Genomic DNA, 17228 nt, shown 5'->3' with positions numbered 1-17228 from the left:
GTCAGATGTGGGAAATAGTTATTCATGTTACGGCAACAGAATAATTTACTGTTGCTATCGTTTTCCATGAATTCTCGCTGTAAAATGTGAAAGCTATTGAATTATTTAAAAGTTCAGTTGAACTTCGATAAATAAAACAAATAATTTATAGTTTTACATAGGATGCTTTTTACTATAAATAATATTACATAGATTAACTTAAGACTACTTAAATACCACAATTTTCTTTAGTATATTTGAAAGGTAAAAGGAAAATATTCAAATCAAACAATATGTAATGCGGTGCTCTTCATTTAATGATAAATGAAAAACGTCCAGTCTATACATACTAACAAGGCATAAATAAAAAAACTAGCAGAATCAAAAGTAACATCAACGCAATACATTTTCATAGAAAAACACTTAATAACGCTTAAATCAACAGAGTGCAACGCAAATAAATAATGATGTCAGTTTTCAACAGGATACTGTCATTCTAAATTATAGTGTTTACAAATAATAGTTCGCGGTACCAATGTGCGTTATCAAACACCCACATAATAGTTTTTCTCATAGAAAACAAAATGACTAGCGGAGGTGCCCAACGTTACTCTCTTCGCCTTTAAATGCCTTCTTTGGAACCAACCGTTTCTTATAATACAAAAAAATCTTTCACAGATATCTCCAAGAACCCGAACGCCTCGGCAGTTCACTCTTAACTGATCGTTTTGTCATGCCCACCGTACCTGTTTGACCTAGAAGAAAGCGCCTGACCTACCTGCATTATGGTATCTCCGCTCATCGTTCCTTACTCCGTGGTTTTTCTCTTCCATTCAAAACCAGCGGATATTGCCTGTTTAATGAGAAAAATACTATAAAACTTTTAGTATGCCATCACGTTGTTTGGACTGCTTCCAAGTGATAGAACATGGTAATTGTTTAATTCAATTGGTTGTGCTTGTTTGAGTTTTAATGTTGCGTTTATAATGAGAATAATTGTAAATAGGAACTAAAAAATTATGCGTGAAAGAAAATAAATGGACTGGATGATATAAGAGAGTAATTTGTAGTCTAATGTAAAGGGAAATACCTATGAAATTTGGCATCTACTCTTCAATTATTACTACACTGATATTATAAACATAAAAGTTTGTTATTTATTTGTTTATCCATGTACAACTATACCATAGGTACTACACTACAAGCTTCGACTATTGCAATGGAACTATGTATGATTAAATACTAAGAAATGCAGAGCACACATCCATCATTGTACTACCTATTAGTTTTAATTGTACATAGCAATAAGATAATTTTTATTGGTGTTTACATAACATCTGTCAGGTCAAATGTTCATATGAATCACTATTAGTGGTTCATGCCTCCATGATGCACCTATATTTATACTTTTCGATTGTTATTAGACTGACAACGTACTTGTTTACTTCGCTGTACTTTTCCTAATCCAAAAATGTTTCTAATTTTGATTGATAAGCTGGTAAACTGTCGTCTTCTAGGGTAATTTTCTAAAATTAAATTTTCTATCCGAAAATATTGTGTCAAACTTTTAAAGCTACATAAATAATACACAATTAACAAAGGTTACTATTACCTACCAAGTTCATGTTTATACCTGAGTTTCTACCCCGTTTTTAATTACTCGAGACGGTAACTAAACACAACCCAAATTCGGCGTATCATTACTTACCCTCGTAAACCTGAAGTCGGCCATCTTGAATTTCAAGACCCTCCGCAATAACAAACTTCAAACAATTATTTTATAGACGTCGATAACTCTAAAACGTCAAAACTTCTAGGTAATGTAAAGTAAGGTAATGTTCAATTTGGGCCAGGAAACCACAAGTCCTGGGGCCCTATTTTGGAAACCGCAAAACGTGCCTACGATTCGTGGAAATAGCCAAGTTTGGGCTAAATGTTGTTTAAGAGTAGCTACATTACCATTTGTCTGAATTGCGCCATGCCTAAGTTGGTGGCACTTACAGCGTTCTTTAGAAGGCATAGATACTTAAGTAATGTAGGTATTTTAAGAAGTGTATTTGGAGCAAAAGTGTTTTCAAAAATGCTTCTAACTACGATCACTATCACTTCTTATTCTTCGTTTTGTGCTGGTCAAGCAGAATATAAACTAAATATAGCTTCTGTAGATTTTCAAATATGTTAAATACATTTCACTGTTCAATGGGCTAACCGCCAGAATGTCATGTTCAATTTAGTTTGTATAATTGTGCATACCAAACCCATTCAAATCTTATTATTTATTTGGCGATTAAAACAAAACAGACACATAACTCTTATGAATAAGATACCGTTCTATATTCCTTGCTGTTGCCAAGAATTATTTTGTACATATTTATATTTGAATAAAATATTCCTTAAGGCTACAAATTAAAGTACCCACTGGTGACTAAATCGGCCAAAAGTTGGCCCAATGATTAAAAAAAAAAATTAAGAAAATTTTGAATTCAATCAAAGTTTTTAGTCGATTCTGAGACCGGCCAAATATCTGATCGTTGATATGTGCGTACTACCATTCGTTACGTCCGTACTGATTGATGAGTCCGAACATAATGTCGGCCGAATAAAAGTTTGCAGTGTGTCTCTTAAGGTACTTTCTTGGTAAGAAAAATAGACGTTTTGTTTGACCACAGTAAAAGCACGTTTAAAGTGAAAGGGCAAAACTTTTAGAGAAAACTCCTTTTGAGAGATATTTTTGACCTTCTCTTGTTTCTATTTTTGTTTTGCTGTATTTTCTTTTCTTTTTTGTTGAAATAATTAATGTAACAATTTGCGTTTTATTTTTCATTTTCTTTTTAATTATAATAATTTATTTACAAAATACTCTTTCTATTTTACAATGACATTTATATATTATAATAGAATTCTTGCCTTTATGAAACAAAAAGGAATTATTTACATAGATATTTACAATACATATTTATAATAAAAATCAAAAACTATCCTAGTGAAACAAACTGTTCGCTGCAACAATCGCTGTCAACTGGGAGCGTGCCCAAGAGGCTGGCAGCATTACCTCGTTGGATCGCCATGCTGATTCTTTGTCCGAGGTAATAGCCAGCCTTCTGGTCACGAGAAGCGTCAACCAGCCGCCTAGAGAGATCTTTAAATAGAATGAATTTTTCTTTTGTTTTTTTTTACTTGCTTGAAATAACATTTGCTTATTACTACATTTACATTATCACTGGAACGAATATAGATATACTGACGTGTTGGCACGATTTTCTTAGTAAATGATATAGACCTTATACAAATGTCTTTATTATGTCCTCAATTATTTTTTGTTAAACGAAAAACCTAAATGAACACCACAAAATCCCTTCGAAGTCATTTTAATACCATGAAATTCCATCTCAAGGTCATTAGTCACCCAATCTGTTCAAAAGAGAATCTCCTAAGACATCAACACAATTGCGAAGGTCGAAAGGCCTGTGCAGACCCTTCGTTAGATTATTATTAAGTAATTAACCCTCCGAAATTAACTCCTTAATAAATTAAGCATCCCTTTGGTGATAAGTATGAAAAATAGGGATCGATTGTGAAAAGGTACTAAGTGTTGTATCCATTGTTTCGTATTTTCGTATTTAGCTACCATTTTTTAAACGAAATATTTTGTGGTCTTAGGGTTCGTTCAGACAGACCGGCTCGGAGATCATCGGCGCGCATTTTTCTTTTCACACAGACTGGAATCGGCTCTGATCGGCTCCGTTCGGTTGAAAGAGCATGCAATCGGAGCCAAACGTCTGCAAGACCGAGAAAAAGTATTTAAATTTATCCGAAATTTATCCGAAAAAGAACAAGTGCTTATAGAAAAATTACTTCCTAATTTGGACATATGAATCACGTATTTTATCCATAAAGTTCTAAAAAGGTTCAAAAGTTAGTCCAGTGTAATAGAGATAATTAAAGACCTCCAGGCTATTTCAGAGGAATTATTTCGAGCACAAAGATAGACGTATCTAATGTTCAAAACATTAGTAAACACTAAATGATAATGGTATAATTTAATCTCCTACAATTTGAATAGATTATTGCAAAATTAAATAGACGTTCAATTATTCAAGATCACTGAATGATTAAATATTAAAGGAATACTTTAACTTTACTGATTGTCGTTTTAGACCTTATTTTCTAGTTCATAAGGGTGAATATTGAACAATATGGAAGTTATGACAATATGACTGTTAGATTGTTGTGTAATAGGTAGAATTATTATAGACCTGTACAACTGCAAAATTGAGTTGTCTCTCAGTAGTTTATATTATTAGTGAAAGAACATTTTGTTTTTATTAATACCAGTACTCAAGTTCACACCGAACTTTACCATTTGTAAGACCAGAAAAAAGATTCCAAGCCAGTTTCAAGAACAGATATTAATACAGAAAAAACCTACTGCTAGGCTAAACATAATAAGCTTGACTTGTTAACTGAACCTTAACCAGACATTCCTATTCACAGACAACAAAAACTGCTCAGTCATACTGGTCATCAGTCAGCCGAAACAAACTTACACCATTTTTCCAAAAAAAGACTCAGTTATAAACACTTTGCAACGTCAATATATAATGTAGACGACTAGACATACCATGGAATAAGGAAATAGCAAAGATGCCATAGTGCAGGTAGGCCAGGCGCCTTCATCTAGGCCAAGTACGTATGTGCGATGGGTGTGACCGAAATGATCAGTTACGAGTGAATTAACCAGGAGTTCTGGTTCTTTGAGACATTCGTCGACAATTTTTGTTATAACTAAAAATGGGCAGGTCCAAGACATATCAGGGCGGAGACAGTAACGTTCCTCGTCCCCACACACCCGCATTTTGGCGCGCTACTTTTTAAGAGATTTTGCGTTAGGTATGGCACCTCCGCTAGTCATTTTGTGCTCCACGCGACGGACAATTTCCAAAACGCCCACATATTCTGTGGAACATAAATACGGTGATAAATGGTCCCAATACTTCACGGACCGAATACGTTCCTCTTGAGCCCTAATGTCCGTTCCTAAGTGCTCACGATTATGACCCATTGTGCAAAGACATTAGTAGTATTATACATTTGAGAGATTTTACCTAATAAAGGAAACAAAGGAATATACTTCAGTTATAGTCTGATAGTGTAGTAGACTTGAATGAACATGAAACACGGCAAAGTACGTTTAAACTACAATAATAAGACGTTAAAATCTTCCGTTGAAGATTATTTTGATGTTTGGAAGGGTTAAAGTTCAAAGTGGACAAAAAATGTAATACAGGAAAAATTTAAGTAAAAATATTTTGGTTTTGGACTTCGATCTCTTGATGACTCATTATTTTGCTTATCTGTACAATTATTTCTAAAGTAAATAAATATATTTTACCAGTCGTATATATGCATTGAAAAAGTAACTTGAAATAGAGCACTGGTAGGTATATTATTCTGCAAAACCATATATGTATAGGTTTTTTTTTTTCAATAGCTTTAAAACACCTACAAAGTTGTTTGTTAACACCTAACTTTTTCACCTAGCAAAACAAAGATGTCATTCGACCACTAAAACCGCCTTCCATCACATAACACGAACAAACATCCTAAAACACACAACTTACTCAATTAATACGAAAACAATTTTACCAAAACTATTGTAGAAAATACAAATAGAGACGTGCCTACGTCCGCTTGTGCGTCACTTAATGATGTTAGAACACAGAGAATAACATGACTATATAGTGGAGGTGCTATAACGGAAAATCGCCTAAGAAAGTAGCGCGCCACAATGCGGGTGAACGGAAGATGAAGAACGTTGCTCTTTTTAGCTCTTGTACGCCTTCTTTGGATTCGGACATTTTTTCTTATACCAAAAATCGTTGACAGATGTCTTAAGAACCGGAACGCCTCGTTAAAACTAACTAGACTAGGTCTACTTACTAGACTAGGGTAGGGTAGGTAGGTAGTGTTTACTAGTAACTGATCGTTTTGGTCATGCCCACCGTACGAATTTGACCTAGAAGGCGTCTAAGCTACCATTATGGCATTTTTTTTATGAGAAATCATCAATGACCCCGCCGTGGTTTAGCAGCGTGAATGTTAGACTCTTACTGACTAAAACCCATCATGTTCCTTCTTAAGCCTTTTATGTACCAGGGTCGCGGTAATTCTTTCGAACAGTCCCGCAGCCCCGGCAGTCCTTCGTTCGAGTGAGCCCCTTATAACTACTAATTTAAATTGAGATTTCAATCATTTATCCTTTAGACTTCGAATAAGTCTATCCAGGTGTCTACCAGGGTCGCGGTAAATCTTTCGAACAATTCCTTAGCCTTGCATTATGGCATCTCCGTTCTCTCCTTCCTCCGTGTGGTACCTTTCCTTATTAGGCCTGGCTGTCAGGCCGTCCATCCTTCAGTTTTATTGGATTGTCAGGCTTATTGGAAGGTGGCCGAAGGATGGGCCATTAATTTGTTACGGAATTAGATGTACAATGTGTGGCGAGCAAATTGAAAGGCGTGCTTGACGTTGATTATTTGACCGCGTGAGTGCTTCGCTGTGTTGGGCGTTTAGTTTTTGTTTAGAAAGATTTTTGGTCGTGTTTTGTAATTTATTAGTTTAGCATCGTATGTAAATGTTGTGTATATTTACTTTTTTAGGTGCTGCTTCACCTACTTACCCCCGCACTCAGAGAAATTTAATGATTAATGAAGTCACTCCTTAGTGACAGATTCTCATAGAAATTCTGCAATAAGGAACGGCTCAAGTGACCATTGTATGTCTCTGAGTGTGTCCGTTAGTATTTAAATTGTCCTTTATCTTCAATTTTGTTATCTGAAGTTTGAAACTTTTGCAGTTTAGGCTATGCATTGTATATTAGGCCCGGTATCCACCAAAGCGGAGAGGAGAGGAGACGAGAGGAGATTTTTTTGAATAAACCAATCAGATTTCGTTATTTCTACATCTCTTCTCTGCTTAGCTTTGGTGGAAATGGGTCAAGCGGAGAGGAGAGGAGATGTCTCATTTTTCTATAGAATTTTGTGCAGCGAGCGAGCAAGCGGCGCGGCAGAGCGGAGAAGCGTCTAGTCGGGCGGCCGGGATGCGCACGGTGACAGTCACTGGTGTCTTGCTTTGGGATATAGGGTTTAATCAAATCATGTAACTGGTGGAAATTATTCCTTGTTACCCTGTAAGATTTATGAAAACTTTCATCATCAAACTCTCGAAACAGTATGGCATATTCGCCATGACTGTGACATTTTATATGGTTTCTTATCCAGAATCTAGTATGTTGCCGTCGATAATTTAAATGTTGAAGAATTAATTGTGTTTCTTGAACCTCTAATTCTCCTTCCTCAAGCAAATTAAGATATAACTTTTGTAACGACATAATGTCTTCCTTTCGTAGACAGAACTTGACTGTTTTCGATCTCTCACAGCTCACATCTCTGCTACACACAGGTCACATCTCCTCACTTCATTTCTTCCACTTTGGTGGAAATAACCTGCCAGCTTCGCGGCACATCTCCTCTCGTCTCCTCTCCTCTCCGCTTTGGTGGATACCGGGCCTGAATCAGTGAGCATTCAATTACTCTACCTACATATTCAGGTATTTTATTCAAAAAATAAACATTTGTTCAAGATATTTATTAATTGAAAATACCAACCCTATATTACAAAAAAGATGACTCATATTCTAAATTCGCCATTTGAAATATCCAACGAAAGCTTTCGGACCGTCAGGGTTGACAAGCCACCCACAGCCGCAGAGTAAAAATACCGCTCAATACATTTCGGTACAACGCACGAAACATCTGGTTGGATGAAATAAAATATTCTATTCTGCCGTCTGTACCACAATCAATTTGTGTTGATAGGTTTTTCATATCGAAGCTGTGTTTTGTTTTTGGTAAAGGCGTGTATTTTGGCAATCAAATTTTTTTGGTCTACGAATAACGCCTTTTTTTAACCAACATCCCGAAAAAGGAGTGACTCAATTCTTTCTCGTTTTTTTTTTTGCTAAAGTTTCTTAAAAATGTTTCGTTTCGCCACTTATTTTTTAGGGTTCCATACCCAAAGGGTAAAACGGGACCCTATTGTTTTCGCTCCTCTGTCCGTCCGTCCATCCGTCTGTCGCCAGGCTGTATCTCATGAACCGTGATAATTAGAGAGTTGACATTTTCACAGATGATGTATTTCTGTTGCCGCTATAACAACAAATACTGAAAACTAGAATAAAATAAATATTTTGGGGGGCCCCGATACAACAAACGTGATTTTTTTGCAAATTTTTGCTCGATATCGATAACGGCAAACGGTTTTATAAATAATAGCACGGAACCCTTCGTGCGCGAGTCCGACTCGCACTTGGCCGGTTTTTTCTTTAAATCTTGGTTACTTCTAAAAATAATCTCAACTACGTAATTTAATCATCTTAATGTTAGCACTATTTTCACAGCGAACCTCATTAAACAAACATAATGTTAACCACACTCAATTTATTACAAAAATATTTGCTTTTTCACAATTTATCTTATTTTGTTTATTTACTTGACCACTAACGGTAATCTTTATGTTCGGTAGATAAACACAAATTGATTAATTTGATCACTTTGTTTAAAGATGGCAACACCTTTTAAATGCCTTTAGTATTGCTAGCCGTCGTGTTAATGAATGTGCAAATAATATAAAGTATACAGTATTTTTTTATCAATCAAAGTATGTTAAAACAACTCTTTGAAATGCAATAAAAATTATATAGGTAGCCCATCACGCGGATTTATGTAATTTGTCACAAAATTAAATGGCACTGATGTCAAAATTATAGAAATCAACAGTAAATTGTATACACTAAGTTTAACGAAATAAATATTGAAACAAATTCCAGTAATTTTAAGTTATTGTTATATGAGTAATTGTATGAGTTAGCTATTGACTGCCTGCTGAAAATTGAGCTCAGAAACATACATGTCTCTGAGCTCGCCTTTTAGCCAAGTTTATCAAAACACCTCCTTCTTGCTTTTCAAAACATCATCACATTATATTAAAGCTGAACACAACGCCTTACAAACACCTACTATGAAGATGTTGAATAATTGAATACTGAGAAACGAGACGAGAATGTTCGCGATTCGAGAAGCCGGATTGGATGCTTAAATCCTTGTATTTTGCGTTCACTCGCGTCTTTATTCGGGCGCTGAATAACCCTCTGCGATGTACGCTCTATATATAATTCATACTCTCATCAATAAGAAGGATGTGCTGAGAAATTCAAATTAAATCATTAATGCTATTAAAATTGCATTTTGCAGAGATTATTCAGTATTTTGTTAAATTAATTCGGTTTTTATTTTATTTTCTGTTCGCTCGATATTTTGAATTACTATCATAGAAAGGTTACGTTGTAATGTAATTTGAATTTCTTAATGAATAATGAAAATAAATTGAGACCCTATAATTTTTTTCGGTGCTAAATTGAAAGGAAATTTGTTTAAATAAGGTAACGTTGAATTCGAAGTTTTCCCTTTTCCTTCTTCCTCCTAAACACCCAAAAGTCAAATTGAGAGATTCTTAATACTTACGTGAATTTAATTTCATATTATTATTAATTAGAAGATCCCATTCCTATAGGATTATTTGAGATGCCACGTGAAATAATTAAAACAAAAACAGTAGGTGTACATGAGGGCACATGAGTTATCTTTATGTATTTTTTCTATTCCCAAAGTTAAATAAAAATATAGGTACTGCTTCAATATTACAGATACAAAACTCGCAATCGAAATCCAAGACAAAGAATGAATTTTTTGATGCCATTTTTTAGTTGTATATATGTATAAATAAGGCTTTTTTTTACGTCATGTAAATATGTACATAAACTGAATTAAAGAAAAACATTAAAAAAAAAAGACAAAGAATAAATATGATATTAAAAAAAATCTTGGGTCGCACTTAAAGATTCAATAGAGTATTCACTTTATAATAAAAATAAGAAGCCAGGAAATCAACATCAAAAGAGATCAGAAGCTTACACAGAATGCATTGTGACGGTCCCTTAATTCAATGAGTCCCTTCTTTATTTCCTACAAATTGTTTCACGTCGCTATCTTACAAACGATTCCAATATTCGATCCCTCTATTGTTTTTGTTACTAAAAATAGGAATCTAATATTGCTTGGGTATTACAACATACTTACCTACGTTCACAATGTTTCTGTGCGATATTTCATACAATAAATTCTGATGCGGATATTCGTTAAGAAAACTTTTTATTCTCTAGCAAATTACAATTCACAAGTGTACACAAGTCAAAATATTTTAAGAAAACAATTATAGGTATGAAAAAGGAGGTTTTGGGTCCGTTTAGACAGACCAGCTCGGAAATCCTTAACACGTTGGAAATCGAGTACTTAGTATTTGTAGAAAGGTCTATTTTTGGATGTGTGCTGCTTTTGACATTAAGAATGCTCGCAGGCACTCGGTGTGAAATAATAATAGGAGCCGATGGGCTCGCGTACTTTTTCTTGACGTTTGGCTCCGATTGCATGCTCTTTAATGCTCGCGCAGCCGATCGGCACCGGTCTGTGTGAAAACAAAAATGCGCACCGATGCTCTCCGAGCTGGTCCGTTTCAACGGGCCCTGTATGTGCGTCCCCCATAGGGCTCATGTCAAAAATCTATCTCCAGTAAGCAAATCGAAAGATAGATATATTATAGGAACTCGTTAACGGCACTAGTGTAACGTAGATTGATGAAGGTGGTGTCTGCCAGTTGTTTTGTGCCAGTAATTTGTAGTTCTGTCGATGAATGAGTGAATGAGCATGTGTGCTGTTGTGATTAAAAAGAAATGTTCGGATTCGGATTTCGAAATTTTGTGTTGAGAATGTTTTGATTGTGGTGATTTTTATAATTGATTTCGATAAAAACTAAGAACCTTGTTTCTTGATTTTTCTAAGTTCTAAATAACCTAAGAAAATAAGTGTAAGTAGGATAGGTATTTTAAAAGATTTTCACACCTTTAGGAGACTTAGGTCTTAAAGTTTATAAAGCAATATTAAAATTATGTTTGTTTGTTTTAGACTTTAACCCTTAATAACAAAAAAAAGAAGGAATTAAATACACATCTTATTCTAGTTTTAAACTATGTTTTGGTATCTATGAAAGTAAACTTGTAAGAAAGTACAGCTTTAAAATCAATATGTCGTATGCTAAGTTATGGGGGTATCGCAAACCAATTCCATTAGGGCAGCCATGATAAATCATTTCTCAATGTTTTATGAAAATAATAAATCATGTTCCATTTCTAAATTGATTTCGACCAAAGGTTTCCATGGTGGTAATGTAAATTATGGGGACGGTCTCAAAAACCCCATTTATTTTCCCAAAAGTTCGTAAAATGTAAAAAAAATATGTTACTTTTTTCTTTTCTCGGCACAAATACTATAGAAAAAGATTTTAATAAATGTTTACCTGTATCATTAGAATAAATTATCTTGTAATAGGTATTTATTGAACTATTTTCAATGTTACTGCTTGACTTCTAATTAATTAAGTGTACTGGAACAAGGACGAGGTTTTATCTCTATTATGTATTAATTACATGGAAAATAATGAATTCAAAACATAATGTATGAGGTTTTCATAAATTAACAAATCTTCCAATGAGAGAATTTAAATTGATAAAATCGGGACTTTTATTTTAGCTACCTAGGTCTTTGGCGAAAAAATAACATATTGCACAGCAGTAGTTTTAGAATGACTCAATTGCTTTCGCTCACTTACTAACTAGAACTTCACCGTACCAAAGGACCAAACAATGTGACCCAAATCTACTTCTGTCCTACTAACTACATACCTAACAAGAATAATCATCAAAATTCCAGAACCAACAAAATAGGATGATCATGGTCAAACTCCAAAACATTTAGGCGGTTTGAAGTACACTTTAGAAGTCGGTATTTGACGTCATAGACCATTCTGGTATCAACTTTGACAGTCATAACAAGACTCAGCCGTTTTTCGACAAACAAAGTTTCCAAAACCCTTGTTCTACGTACAAAACAGACAATGTTTGAGGTTTCGCTTCCTCAGGCGAATTATGTTCGTGAAACCTTGGCAACTTACAGAAATGGATTCTTTAAAAAATATTTCCCTTTAATTACGGAGAGATTGTTGTGGCTACATTTTTTTTGCTTTGTAGTGTACTTCTAACAATGAGGTTTTATGTTCAATTATCTCATGTATTTGTTTACAAAAGGAAAGTCTGTTTTTTTTTTGTTTATGGAGCCCGTTTGTTTATGTTGTCTTACAATCGGTAAAAAAAGTATTTTATCACAGCCTTTTGTATATTATAAAATACCAAAGTAGGTATATGTGTATTGAAAAGAAAAGCTCTTTTTACTTGACAAAAGAGGAAAAGGTGATCAATTTAAAAGTCCCTAAAATCTATATAATAGTAATATAATATCGGGACGCCTTTTACACACGGTCGGTTAGCTCCCAAGTAAGCTACATAGGTACTTGTGTTGTTATCTTACGACCCCTTCATATAATTGTATCTTTAGGTCTTTCTTAAAGGTCAGCCACTACCTACAGGTTTCCTTTCAAAAGATTGTGTTAATTCAATACCTATCTTCCGAAGTCAGGTCATACCCACAAGATGGTTCTATCAGGTCATAATACATTGTGTTTATTGACCTTTCTCGTATAATTTTCTCTTAAGAAATGGGAAAGGTCCTTTGCAATGGTATGCCATATTGATTCTTGAGTGTAAGACGGTGTTTAAAGAAAATGTACTGTATGAAATACATTTTCATGTTTATGTTCAAAATGTACTGTATGAAAATGTGTATGTAATGTAACAAGTGTAGGTGTGACCTAGACTAGGAAACTATTTTATTATTAATATGGTTTAATTCAAGTGATTTATATTGCCAGGACATTGTTTTAATTTACTGCTGAAAATTTTAATAATTGTTGATTACTTACGTTTAAGAAAATACAGAACAGTAAACCCCTGAATAAAATTATATAACTTACCTACATATGTACCTACATAAAATTTTTTGTTAGTAAAAATAAAAACCTAACTTAACCTTTACATATGTATAACTAATTAGCAAAAATATTTGAAGCCCGTTTTATCTAATTGCCTTCTATTCAACACCAGTCAGATATCTATCGAACTTTGAAAGGCAGTGACCTAATAATTAGGCAGCCATTGTAATATTTTAATGAGGATACCTATAATTAACTATCTAAGTAAAAAGGTCTAAAAATCCAGGAAATATACAAATTTCAAAGATACACTTGATTTTCCTTGATACCGAAATACTTTTATATAAATTTTATTTTATTAAATTTAAGGCGACCCAAAGTTCCGGGAAAAATATTTAAATAAAATATCATATCAACTGGGAAAAGGTTGACGGAAAGAATTTTTTATTCAATAAAATTAAATTAAGTGAGAGATACTTATTCATTGAGAATCAGATAATTTAATTTACTGAAGATATTAATTTAATTTTGTAGATATCTGTCAAGAATAATAAATGGTTGTAAAAATAAAAATGATGAATGATTTAAAAAAATAAAAAATGAATCATCTATGTATATCTTATACTAATATAATAACGAGGATATTTTTTTGTTTTATTTGTACCGTAAGAATCCGATGCTGCTATTGAACCCATTTGAAAATTTTGTTCACAATTGGAAAGCTAAACTATCCCCGAGTAACGCAGGGTATTACCCGGATACGGGAAGGGAAGAAGTTGTGATGGGAAAACATCTAGTTATTCATACCATAAAACTTGTACTATCCCGTTTTCCTAGAAATAATCGACACAATGGAACAGAAAAGGATTGTAGAAGATTGGAATTAAAATAAAAAGGAAATAGTTCCCCTAGCACACTGGTTTTACTATTATTTGCTCGTTTACTTCTATTTGTAATGGACGCCGGGTATTCTACTGGATACGGAATTACAGTAAATTCTATTAAAGTCTGGTAGTACAAATTGTTAGTGCTTTTGTGGAGTATCTGTCTTGGATTGGATACAAAAAAAATGTCCTACAAACAATCTCTTACAAAACTTAATGTTCGAGTTTTTTATTTTGCACTAAAAATCCGTGCTGGGATTTGGTCTCGTACAGACAACGTAACAAGCTTTTCTCTAATTTCTTTTCTCTTGTAAAATCACAGTCTTTTTAGATACCTACTTGTTTGTGTTTTTACTAGAATTTTTGAATAACTTCTCACTTTTGTGTTCTCCATGCGTGAATATGAGTTCTCGCAAATAAATATTACCGATTCACACCCGTAAATATAAGAAAAATAGTCTGATAAAAAAATAATCAGTTCAGTAAATAAGCCAAAAATTCAATAAAAGCACACAACCACAATAGCAACGCCTAAATCTATTCAAAAACAAACTTTATTTACATCAAAGGTTAAATAAAATAATATGCAAAGTTTCAATAAAAAGTCGTATGTAAATGCATGCTAAAATGTAATATGAAGAGGAATGGAGGGCCTGTATTAGCAATTGTAATCGCCTGACGTTATTCAGGATTCGGAAAAAACTGAAGAGCCCGCTGTTTTACTAAAACGTTATTTGGATATCGATCGGATGACTTTTTTTGGGTAGTATTGATGTTATTATTCTTTTCAGCGTGCTTTCAATACTTCTGGTGTCATTTCTCAAGTATATTTTTTTCTAGCTATATCGTCTTTCACACAATTCATCCATCGTTTATTGGTGGTCCACTTCCTCTTTTCTCATCCAAGTATGTTCAAAACTTTTCTCATAACAAGACTCATTCTTTTATAGTGTGTTTGGAAGTAATCGAATACATAGTAATATTATTTGTATTTTTTATCTTTGTGTTTTGTAGAGCATGTGCTGACCAATAACGCTACGGACGAATTTAAACAAATTCGCTTGAAATAAATTCAGGATATTTTATTTATTGATGCTGACGTAACCTAATATTCTGAAAACATTATTTTATTCAGCGACAAAACCTTTTAAACAGAATTATGTATTATAAATGTTTAAATGAAAATGAATAATAATATCAATTCTACGTCGTCAAGTAAAATATTTTCATATTTCGATAAAAGGTGTGTGTCAAATAAAACTAGTGTTTAGGATTACTGAATAGAAAAAGGATAATCGGATAAAAATAAGGTACTAGTATTCCTTTGCTGTAACAAATTTTCAATTTATATTCTGACCTAAGCCTCGTGTTTTGAATATTATAATATTTTTATTTCAATAGAACTTTATTGTGGAATCGGTTCTTGAAGTAAATATTACTTTACATTATTGTAAATAATTGAAAGAAAAGTAAATGTAGGTAATTTTATAGAACTTATCATCAAATTCAATGAAAAAATCTGCTTTTTGTACGTCTTAAAAATATATCCTGCATTTAACACAACGGGACAATCTGATCCACTCTATTATCTTCTGACTTCAAACTTCAAAGAAAGGGAAGAATGGACGCAATCTCCTTTAGTCTTCACAGATTGCTTTCAAATCTAAAGTCTTAAGCACTGGACATAAAGACTAAATTCCTTTAGCAAGGATGTCAAAGCAACCAGCGCTGAAGCATAATATAAATCAATTATTTTGAAGTAGTTCTTTGTTTCGAGTACAAAAAAAAAACTTTTGACAATAGAAGTGTCAATTGTTTTCTGATCGAAAAGGATTTATTATGTTCCTTTATTTTATTTTATTTGTTGCCAATTGCTACAGCATTTTATATTGGGGGGAATTAAATTTTCATGTGTTCTATTTTTGAAAACTCCAACTCGCAAGACAAACTATATCTTCCTTAGGTCAGAGTCATAAATTGACTAACAAAGTCTGACGCTAAACAATGAAAAGCCACCTCAGTTTTCTAGTTTTCATGTCTATTTATATATCAAAAGCTGCAAATACAGATATAATACAATTTCTTATTTAATATGAAACATGCTTCACAATCAATAACCATTAATAATCTTGATTAAAGTAAGCAGAAAGAACGCACATAATTTTCATGAAAACATGAATAAAAGATTTATTTTTATCCTCCAACGGTTTTGGATTCTTGACTCGTACTTAAAGATAAAGATAAAGATAAAGATATATTTATTTTGCAAATATGGGTACAAAAGTAAATGGTGTTATAAAAATAAATAAGTTCTGCCATATTTTGCCATTCGGCGTGCAAACATTTACAAATTGTTGACGTTACAACTAAACAATTAAATTATACAAATAAGTAGCATTAAGTAAAAACTAGATGAAAATTCTTAACAATATAAATAAAATAAAACAATGAAACAAATTAACAGTATTCAATTAATGTGTAGACTTATTACCGACTAATTTAATGTCTTTGTCAGACAGAAATTCACTTATATTATAGTATGCTTTGGTAACTAAATATTGCTTTAACTTATTTTTAAATAATTTAATAGGCAATTCTTTCCATGACTTAGGTATATTATTATAAATGATCGGAGCCATGCAGAAGACACTTTTGCGCATTAAAGTAGTCTTAGCGGTCTGGAGACATAGTCGGCTATTGTCGCGTCTGTTTCGTGGAACAGTATCGGCAAGTCGTTTAAAACGGCTCGGGTTCGACTTTACAAACACAGCCACTTCTAATATATACAAACAGGGTAACGTTAAGATTTTGTATTTCTTAAAATAAGGTTCGCAGCTATCGGTGGTTTGAAGCTTAAACATTGCCCTTACACATCTTTTTTGTGCCTTGAAAACTGTTTCCTTCTCGGTCGCATTGCCCCAAAATATTATGCCATAACGTAAGTGGCTTTCAACTATGCCGTAATAAGCAGTAAGTAGTGCATCTGTATATATAATTGACGACAAAGTGTATAGGGCGTATGCCGATTTGCTAAGTTTCTTCCATAAAATCTCTATATGAGCTTTCCAATTAAGTTTCATATCTATCTCAAGCCCTAGGAATTTAGTATTTTCAACTGCCTCTATAATATTACTATCGTATTGTACATTTACGTTTTTATTAGGTATCCGTTGTCTAAAATGTATCAATTTAGTTTTACTTAAGTTAATTTTTAAGTTGTTTGTATCTAACCAGTTTACAACGGATTTTAATGCATTATTTATATCATATTCATACGTCTCTAAATTATTACACGGTATAGTAACGGTGCTATCATCTGCAAATAATGTCAATTGTTGTTCTATAAATTTTGGGAAGTCATTGATATAGAGT

General features: G+C 33.2%; 1 protein-coding gene across 2 annotated transcripts in view; it reads left to right on the top strand.

Annotated features, from left to right (window-relative positions):
- Positions 1-17228, top strand: part of LOC124642120 (5-hydroxytryptamine receptor 1-like) — a 150951-nt gene that overhangs the window by 106712 nt on the left and 27011 nt on the right. Inside the window, exon 1 of one of the 2 annotated variants that reach the window (XM_047180435.1) lies at positions 7446-7585. The exons of the other annotated variant lie outside the window; for it this stretch is intronic. The gene's annotated coding sequence lies outside the window, so the exon portion shown is untranslated. Of the gene's footprint in view, positions 1-7445; positions 7586-17228 lie in introns of those variants that run through there. 2 annotated transcript variants of the gene reach the window in all.

Source organism: Helicoverpa zea, chromosome 23, assembly GCF_022581195.2.
Source record: "Helicoverpa zea isolate HzStark_Cry1AcR chromosome 23, ilHelZeax1.1, whole genome shotgun sequence".
In the NCBI taxonomy this organism is placed as follows: Eukaryota; Metazoa; Arthropoda; class Insecta; order Lepidoptera; family Noctuidae; genus Helicoverpa; species Helicoverpa zea.
Note: the sequence above shows the minus strand (reverse complement) of the source record. Positions and strands in the feature narration are given on the sequence as shown.